At 42.4% G+C, this 9,184-nt stretch overlaps 1 long non-coding RNA gene across 1 annotated transcript; it reads right to left on the bottom strand.

Annotated features, from left to right (window-relative positions):
• Positions 1-1,814: 1,814 nt before the first annotated feature.
• On the bottom strand, positions 1,815-8,469 carry LOC124294023. Its single transcript, XR_006903912.1, has 4 exons — positions 8,170-8,469; positions 3,855-7,629; positions 3,351-3,571; positions 1,815-3,051 (listed from the first exon to the last, which is right to left on the bottom strand). It is a non-coding gene; the product is annotated as an uncharacterized LOC124294023 (long non-coding RNA).
• Positions 8,470-9,184: the final 715 nt, after the last annotated feature.

The raw sequence follows: 9,184 nt of genomic DNA on the forward strand, positions 1-9,184 counted from the left end.
CACTCGCTACTTTTGCCACCCACAGGTCGAAACGTGAAGCCCTTGGGCCCTCCAAGGCGCCAGTAGATGCATACACTCATTAAACTTGAATTTTCGAAAATTGCGTAGCGTGCTTTGAATTCGTCCACTCTTCCTTAAAATTTACCACAAGCTCCTCAACTCGGACGCCAATGTGTATCAATCACGCGTTCACTTTAACCCTTCAGCGAGAAATTGATAAAGTTGAATTTCAGATTGATCTTAATTTTTTGGTACTTTTTTCATACAACCCTGAATATTAGAAGTACAAAATAAAAAAAAAACCGACGGTAGTTATAACTTCACAAGTGTTGATCGATATAATTTGTGGCAACCGGTGAAATATAATTTGCACTCGATTTTGTTGCTGCCTGAGATTCGGAGATTTATTTTTCTGGGAATCTACTGAAACTCGACTCTGACGATGGGTGTAAATTCATTTTAGTGCTCACTGTAGTTTAGTTGTAAAAGTTGTGCTCATTTAATCGAAATGATTGCGCAACTTATCCACAACCAAACTTCGAAGAACTTTGACTCCGCAGTGACTTTGGCCCTGGTTTAATTACACGCGGAATTGGACTCCACGGATGTTTCTTGTATTTCATTCTGTAGAGCGTGTTTATATTTATGAATTTATGTATCTACATGTGTATACCTACATACGTGTCGAGGAACGAGGGATATTGGTAGCAGGAAGTTCTAACGCGAGGTCTTTCAACGGTGGTAAATCCCACTTTGATGGATGTTACGCTTTTCTGAATTGAAGGTAGGTCTGCGTCGTGAATTTTGCGGGGGTCCAACTTCTACGAACGTTTGCCACCCGAGTGCCCAACCGAGAGCTTCGCACGATAACATCGTAGGCTATGTGACGTATTAATGGGATTTACGATTCAACGCGGGGATATCATCGTCTCTCTCGAATATCCAAGTTTGGGTGCTGAAACCTACGAGGCTAAATTTCGCGAACCTTAAAGACGTGGGCAATTTAATTCGAGAGAAATAAATATTCAGCAACAAATTTCCTCTTACTTTACAGTCAGGCGACTTATGTTCCCGAGACTTTCTCTCGCGTTTTCCTCCCTCATCCACCGGCTCGGTATAAAAGTCGGCAACTTAGATCTTCGAAATCCCCAGGACTACAACGCGTAATTCTTAGAAAACCGTAAGCTACCAAGAACAGGAAACCGCTCTGCCGAGTTTCTTTGCCGAGCGGGGGAGGCTCTCGCCTTTTTTCCACTTTCCCTGCCTCCCCGTTTCTTTTCTTCTCACTTCTTTCTCTGCAGTATGTTCCTCGCCAGTTTTTCAAACTGAGGTCAAGGTAAAATAAAAATTTCCAACTCCCAGTGCTATAATCAACCTGTTTGAACGCGGGATTGAATTTCCATTAAGTCCGCACTTTCTTTCGTGTCCGCACGAAAACGGAAGTTTGGTGGTACTCGTTCAAGGAGAGGGAAAAAAAAGTTTGAAGAAGGCGGAAAAAGAAATGATGAGACTACAAAAAAAAAAAAAAAAAAAAAAAAAAAACAAGATTCAGTCCTCGGTCAATAGGACGTCTAGCAACGTCGTCGGATTAAGAATTTAGTGTAGGTATCCCACCAAATAACTACTTGTCGATAGGCATGGAATTGCTGTTAAGTATATATTTATGACAGGAACAAAGGTTATGAGTTTATTGGATTTTTTCCTCAGTCTTCGTACGCTGTGAGAACGTCTAAGTAGCAATAAAGTTGACCCCGGTAAATTTTTCACGTTCGTTTGATCGTCCGTCTCCGGGAAAAAAATATTCTTATAATCTGAGACGATTCAATTTATTGATATTACACTTTCTCTCATCCGTCAGTCATGAAATCATAGCGGGTAGCTCAGCTCCGATTTATTGCGACCTGAAGGTACATACGCCGAGAAGTCTATGTCATAAATTTTCCATATCGGATAGTTTTTTTTTCACTTGTTTTCAACTTACTACGTAACGTAACTAATTACGTAACTTAAGCAGATACACACTAAAACCCTCGTTCACTCCAGAAAAATAAAAGAAAGATTATTATAATTACCTGTATCTAATATAGATACGAGAATCAAGCTTATCGATTCTTCACCTTTACCAGATCGGTTCGCACCACTGTCGATGACGTGTTTACGCTTTGCTCACCCCTGCGTGTCGCGGTGTTGGATTTACAAGTTACAGATTGATTAATCACGATTACAGTCCCTTGGAAATATTGCTCGTTCTGCGTCAGAAAGTGTCGCGAAATGAAGTAATATCGAAGGATATGACAATGAAGAGGAAAAGAGATAGATAAAATGAATATGAAAATTAGCATCTTGATTAATTATTTCTCGCATTGTGAAGCAGGCAAGAGTGACAGCGTTTAATCGTGTATGCGAAGCACTGTCTGCAGAATTTCTGATGGTATGCAAAATACCGGCAATAAAAATGGCCAAAGTAGGTACGCAAATATACATATATATTTAGTGAAGGCTGGAATTGAATTTGGTGAAAAAAATTTCTGCTATTCTTGCCTCGCCCCCCCCCCCTTCCGTCAGACTTGGAAGACTTTGCTATCATTCTACAATGTGTTCGCAAGTGAGTAAATTTAGATTGGGATCTTTGATTCACTATTTTCTTCCCCCGATAATTACCCGTCTTCTTTTCCTTCGTTTCTATTCGGTTCCATCACTCGGAAGGTAGAATTAATGGTAGATTAGTAATTCATCGAATGCAATTCGAGAGCCTCGTATAATGGTTCTTTCAATCGCTTCATAGAATGAGAGTGCGCAGGGAATTGAAAGACCACTGGGACATACATATTGGAAGTTGATTAGAAAAGCAATTTCAATAGGAAGTGACTCTAGGAAGTTCTTTTCCTTCCAGGCCGACGGATGCTTCCTTTTTGTCAGGCGAACGATGAAATCGTTAGAATAACGACAGGGTTAGATTGCGTATAGGTGAGCTTCTGACCTGCAGTAAGTTACACGGAATTTCAAGAGCAATCGATACGCTGCTCTCTTAAATTGATCCCACCTCGTTACCTGGTTGAACAAAAACATAAGTCTTAGCTTAAGCTGTTGCGACAAGCCGAATAAATCTCTAGTGTTCCCGATCAATATAGTTTTACAGTATAAGAATGGACCTGCCTCAAAGTCAGTCAGCAGTCGGAAATGTACGCGTGTTTCTCGTCGATTCATACTCGGCGGTATCATTTTTACTTATTACAATCACACATATGACATGCATCCCTCATTTATTATACTTGAGTGATACTTGAAAATGGGAAAGCTCGATGACTCTTCTGCGGCCACTAGCGTGTGCAATTTTAATTAATAAATACCTTTTTGCTTCCTTTTCACCGCCTAATTCTAATTAAACAGCCCGCATCAGTTGCGGCGACAAAAGCAACCGTATCCGAGCAGTTCTTGTTGCCTTGGGTCATATTCACGGGGTGAAAGCGTACATAGTTTTCCGAAGCCATCGTTTATCGCAGCGACTCTCCAAGTCAGCCTGATTTCTAAGATTCTTTGATGAGGTCAAGCGCTAGCGATGGCAACCAAGCTAAAAATAATCGAACATGACTCGATTAAATCGGGTAAAATTAATCGATAGATCGATTATTTCGTATTTTTGTGAAACGGTGCATTTGAAATCAAAATCTAATAAATTCCAGTACACAGTCTTAATGGCGGAAAGTTTTTTTTTCATAATTCCTAGTTTCATTCGAAACATTTTTCAATTTGGGGTAAAGATATTTATTTATCTTTCACTGATTGCGAGGAAAAATAATCGATTTAATCGAAAACTGATTATTTTTCGTCATTCTTAATCAGCCGCTGCTTACGATGCTCTGGTTAACGGTCGATGTGGTCACGTTGCCGAAGGAAGAAAATTAAACTATGGCGCAGTGATACTGGTCTGAATCCGCATTGCTTTGTGCGTCTCCGATGTTTTCTTCTCAACTGTTATTTCACCGTCTTTCGAGGCGAGATTCCCTCTCTCTCTCCGGAAAATACGAAGAGTAAGAGATTCGATCAGCGACCGCCGGATTGATGCAAGCCCCGGGAGACACTGAAACAATATTACTCGACTTCACTTCCGACCCTGCGCTGCGGTATCGTAATTCTCATACACCGGGACGTTGATACTGCTTCCGATGCAAGGGGCTACGTGTCCTGGTTCATCGCACTTTTTACCTGTAACATCAAGCTCAGACTCGTCGTAAAGTTCTTCATTCGCTCGCTTTCGTTTATTCGGAATTGAAAAATGAAACAACTGGAACAAGCAAATTTAAGTATCATCCGCACAGTGTACGCCAGAGTCGTAAACTAAACTAATTATTGGCGAATACAAAAGTTACCGTAAATTAACTGACGACAGAAGTTAGTTTAATTACGTGTCTACTACGTGAATCGTAATTTAATACAGAGCGATGCAGAGGCTGAAAATATTAACTCGTTTTCGTTTGTGAAAGCATCGCCAGTTAATTTGTAACGAATGAATATTGACCCGGAAAGTTATCGCCAACTATCGCTTCGTTCGGTACAATGTACACGTGGAACTACGTGCATGCAAAATGGTAAGTATTTTAGCTTTTACGTAGACAAGTGTATCGCCGAGGACAGCTTCTACCTAGAATATTATAGATTCATTGCCATGTGTTCGGGATATATAACTTTCGGATAAGACGATACGGTGCTAAAAAAGCTTTCAAAAAATTAGGTTACATTAAACTGGCGAGCTCACCGGCTGCATCGCTGATGGAACCGATGGATGTTGAAAATTGTTCGACTCGCTCGGAATTTTCATGCACACATGCATGCGTGGATTCTGTATTTTCGCAAAGAATTTAACGTATGGCTCAAAAAAACTTTGTGGAAGCTTCTTAGTTGGTCGGAATGAAAGATACCTTCTATTTATGGGATACTCGTTATTTTTCCGTTCTTCTTGGTCATTCTAATCGTTTGAAAATCGGCAAAGTATGAAAAGGCTGATTTGTTAACTAGCATGTAATAGGGACGGGAAAAAATGAGCTTTCAATCGAAATTAGATAGGAAACATCCATCCCATTGAATGAAAATATGAATACAGTAAAAATCCAACGAATTCCGATCACTTAATAATACAAGTTTATTATTTATTCGAAACGCGTGTTTCCCACGGTTTTAAAATTGCGGATGATTGGCAACTGGCACACGTGAAGGGGTGCTTGTTCACTCAGCCAATTACTTCTTTAAAAGCTTTTTTGGTACGGAAGCCGTACGCTTCCGCCCTCGCGGAAGGTACTTCAGCACTTTAGAACTCGATGATTTATGAATTTGAAGTACCTCAAACTTTCTCCAACGACCGTACTAAACGCTTTAATGTATGTATATCCGAGGCTTTTCTTGCCGTACTGCAACCTAGGGTTAAGAAGTTTCTCTATACATTCACAACGCCGTCAGTAAATAATTAAACTGTGTTATTTTTCTTATAGCGCTGTACGAGCAGTAATAAAGTCGGATTCGCCTTACGATTAGCGAGCGATTCTCACGATCTTATCGTTTGACGTTAAAAGTATATGAAACAACAGACGACAGGTTTAATGAAAAATCTGTACCTATCTAAACGGGAGAGACAGAAGAAGCGTATCGTATAAATGCGGCTGTTCAAAAAGGCATGAATAAGTCGCTTTGCTGCTTTCATAATACACGTATCTCGGCGAGACGATGCCTTTTTGCGCCGCAGTCACGACGAAATGCGTCTTTTCTATTCACATGTAATATAAATTACGCCGTGTTCATTAAAACCCTTCGATAATATCGCAAAAAATTTGTACACCAATGTATAACTCCACTTTTGCGTCTGCGAGCAGGATTCGCCTCTTTCTCTCTCGCTCTCCATCCGCAGTATCAGGGTGATAATATTACTTTAACTTTTAAATTAAAAATAAATCCTCAGAGGATCACTTTACGCAGGGATTGACTCAACTCATCGCCCCACCTCCGACACGCGGATCAATTTGCACGCCCGATTTCCTCCTGAATGCGCACTCACCCTCGCGTGTAACCAGACAACTTACCTTCACCTCCTAGCGTCACATCCCCCTGGATCTGGTTTGCGCTTTAATGCTCTAAAAACGACATGGGACTTTAACCGAATTAGCGTCTACCCGCAATGATCACCATTGCTCATATCACGTGTCGGTGGTGCCGATCACTCGTCGGTAGGTATTACTATAGCCATTCGCCTGGCCGCAACTTACTCGACGAGCAAGTTGTACAAAGGAGATAAATAAGTGCAACAGCTTTGCAGTCGAACAAATATGTATAGTGTCTCCGGATTGAATAAATGGAAAAGATTTTCGGCGAATTTTCTTCAAACATCGAAGTACCGACGAATGGAAGTTCAGAGTGGAACAAAGTTGGAACAAGGTTTTTTTTTATCACACGTGCATGAAAAGTGAGGTTTTGCGTAGCAAACCAGCGAAATGAAGTTAGTCAATTTCGTCTTAGAGTTGTAAATATAGGTTCGCGCAAGCACAGTCAACAATTGCTTTACTTTCGTCCCTAGGGAGGAGAAATTGACCACTCGCATTCCGCAAAACTGCCGCGCAAAGCCTGACCACTCGTTTCATTCGTTTGTTATAAAAACTGTCCCGTGTGACTCGGTGGCAAAAGTTGGGGATCTCAACTCGTGTGATCGTTTGAGGCGCGCATTTCACACTCGTCGCAACCGTCAGCTTTCCTCCCTTGTCACACAATATACCATTGTCTCACCATACACTCGGCGTGGAGAAAAGTCACGGAGGTGGCTTTCCCATTGGTTCGCAAGTGTCTGCGCGTTACAAGTCGTACGTGATATCTGCGCGTTTGCCTGTGTTTGCGTGTGTTTATTATAGGCGACGCGGAAGGCGGGGAGTAAGGAGAGGAGTACTTCCGGTGCGCTTTCGCGTCCCTCTGGAGAGTGCTTTGATGTCGAGCATGACTGAACCGTAAGCAGCGAACGTAGCGAATCTGAGTGCAAACGGAAGGTTGAATGTCGAAATTGTGCACATCGAAGGTAAAGAATAATCAACGGGTTGGCTGGCGAGTGCGGGACAATTCGCAATTCGACGAGGTGAACGGAGCATTGAGGGTGAAATTGGTTTCGAGATTAACGCTTGAGGCCTGCCTCCCGTGTCCTCGATTACCGTCAAATTCGACTTTCAATTTATCGCGGACCGTTATTCAGCCTTGCACCATCGAAATAGCTGGCGATTTATATTTTACGGGGGACTAAGCGCAGCTCTTCGAACCCAGAGATTGTGCCCTTAAATACGTATATTCCTCGGCGAGAATGGCCATTTTACGCGTATGCAGATAAGCGGCGGCGCCGCTGCAGCTTTAGAGGAAAAGTTCTGGCTGCTGCTTTCAACGTTCGCCATTTTCCACTGTACCTACGCTATTACCACTGCATATATACGACAGATATATAGCACGAACGTTTAAAGTTTACGCGTACAGATATTATACATCGTAGATCTTTCAGCTCTCTCATCTTCATGATTCGACGCGGCGTCAGCTGTTGCTGTAATTTCCTCACATCCCTCGGCTGCTTCGCTTGCAAGCCTTTTCGATGAAAATCCGTATTCGCGAGATCTGGAAACATCGTTTTTATTTTTTATCTTTTTTTGTTACAGACGGGTGAGATTTGCCGAGTTTGGGTAGTCGGAAGTTAGTTTGAGCGAACTTCAGACTCGTGCGTTTAATTCGCGATTAGACAGGTAATCAGACATTACACCGTTGCCAACTAGTTAAATAATTCGGCATGATTTCACACGCCACTCGTCGAAGCGTGGAGTAATCAGCGGGACTTGATACGGTACGTAATTTTCCTTATCTTCCTTCATATTCGCCAACTAAAGTCTTGAGGGGTGAAGTTAATCCAGCGTTCGGGCTTTAATACCATCGCACAAGAATTTAACCAACAATATTTCAAACTCTACGACCGCAACAATAATAACACGTATAACAAGATTCTTCAGAAATCGCGCGCAAAGGATTGAAGTTCATTGCAGAGACATTGAATCCAGCGTTTCACGTAATTGCAATTCTGGAATACGGAGTGTGGCGACGTTATACGATACTCGCGATCTTATAAAGAGACGAATTGCATGCCGAAAAACCAGAGTTACTTACCTCAATCCGTTCGCAATGGTCGGTCTTCCTCCATTTGGCGTGCGGAGTCAGGGTCCGTTGATCTTAATTATCGTCCCCGTTTCCCATTTCCTCGTCTTTAGCGTTATTACAAATTGCCGACGACGAGTTCGAGATCGATCGAAGAGTTTGGCTGCGGTTGTGCTGTGCGAAAATCACTTGCGCCTTAATTAGCTCATCGGGAATTATCAATCTGGAATTTGCGTTCGGTTGGCTGAGACTCGGAACAACGGAATGCTTACGCTTTAAAGCAGCTTTAACGCGTCGACGTATAACGACTCTCGCAAGTTCACAAAGCGCGTACGGCATGTATAATATAACCAAGCGATAGTCCAGTTATAGAAACGAGTTTTCAAATGAGGCGCGATGATAATACCCTGCGCATAATGACGCCAGAAAGCAAAAAAGCGATTTATCCCCGAGGCGAGAACAACACGCCGCGTCAACGATTTTCTGAATAATTTATTACTCACGGTTACGTAAACCTTTGAAAACCGGTAATTCGGACAGATTACATAACAGGCATTCACAGCTCTATCGGTACACCTGATTTTATTTTTTCCCATTTATTTTCAAGCGCTTTTCCGCGCTGATAAAGCTGCGGGTGGGTGGGTGCAAGTTATCTATATAAAGCTCAGAGTTCTGATAGAAAACTCTCCCAAGCACTCTCAGCGTGTGCATATACACGTGCCTAACGTATATATCTATACGCTGAACATACACGGATAAGAACAAATGATTCGAAAGGCAAAAACTGCACCTGGAGCTATGCAGGATGCACTCAGGTCGCAGGTATTCACCGGCTGCTCCCTCGTTTACCCGACGAGAACGTTACTTTGAATTTTGACGGAAACGAGCATCGATCGACTCTCTGCAGCCCAACGCGGGTTAAAGAGCTCGATGTGTGTCGTAGAGTGAAAATGTTTCCCCTACCGGAAGGGGTTAAATAAAAATGGCAGTGCGGCACGTCGCGTCGCGAAAGACGCCGTTCTCATTC

Source organism: Neodiprion lecontei, chromosome 4 (genome assembly GCF_021901455.1).
Source record: "Neodiprion lecontei isolate iyNeoLeco1 chromosome 4, iyNeoLeco1.1, whole genome shotgun sequence".
Taxonomy (NCBI): domain Eukaryota; kingdom Metazoa; phylum Arthropoda; class Insecta; order Hymenoptera; family Diprionidae; genus Neodiprion; species Neodiprion lecontei.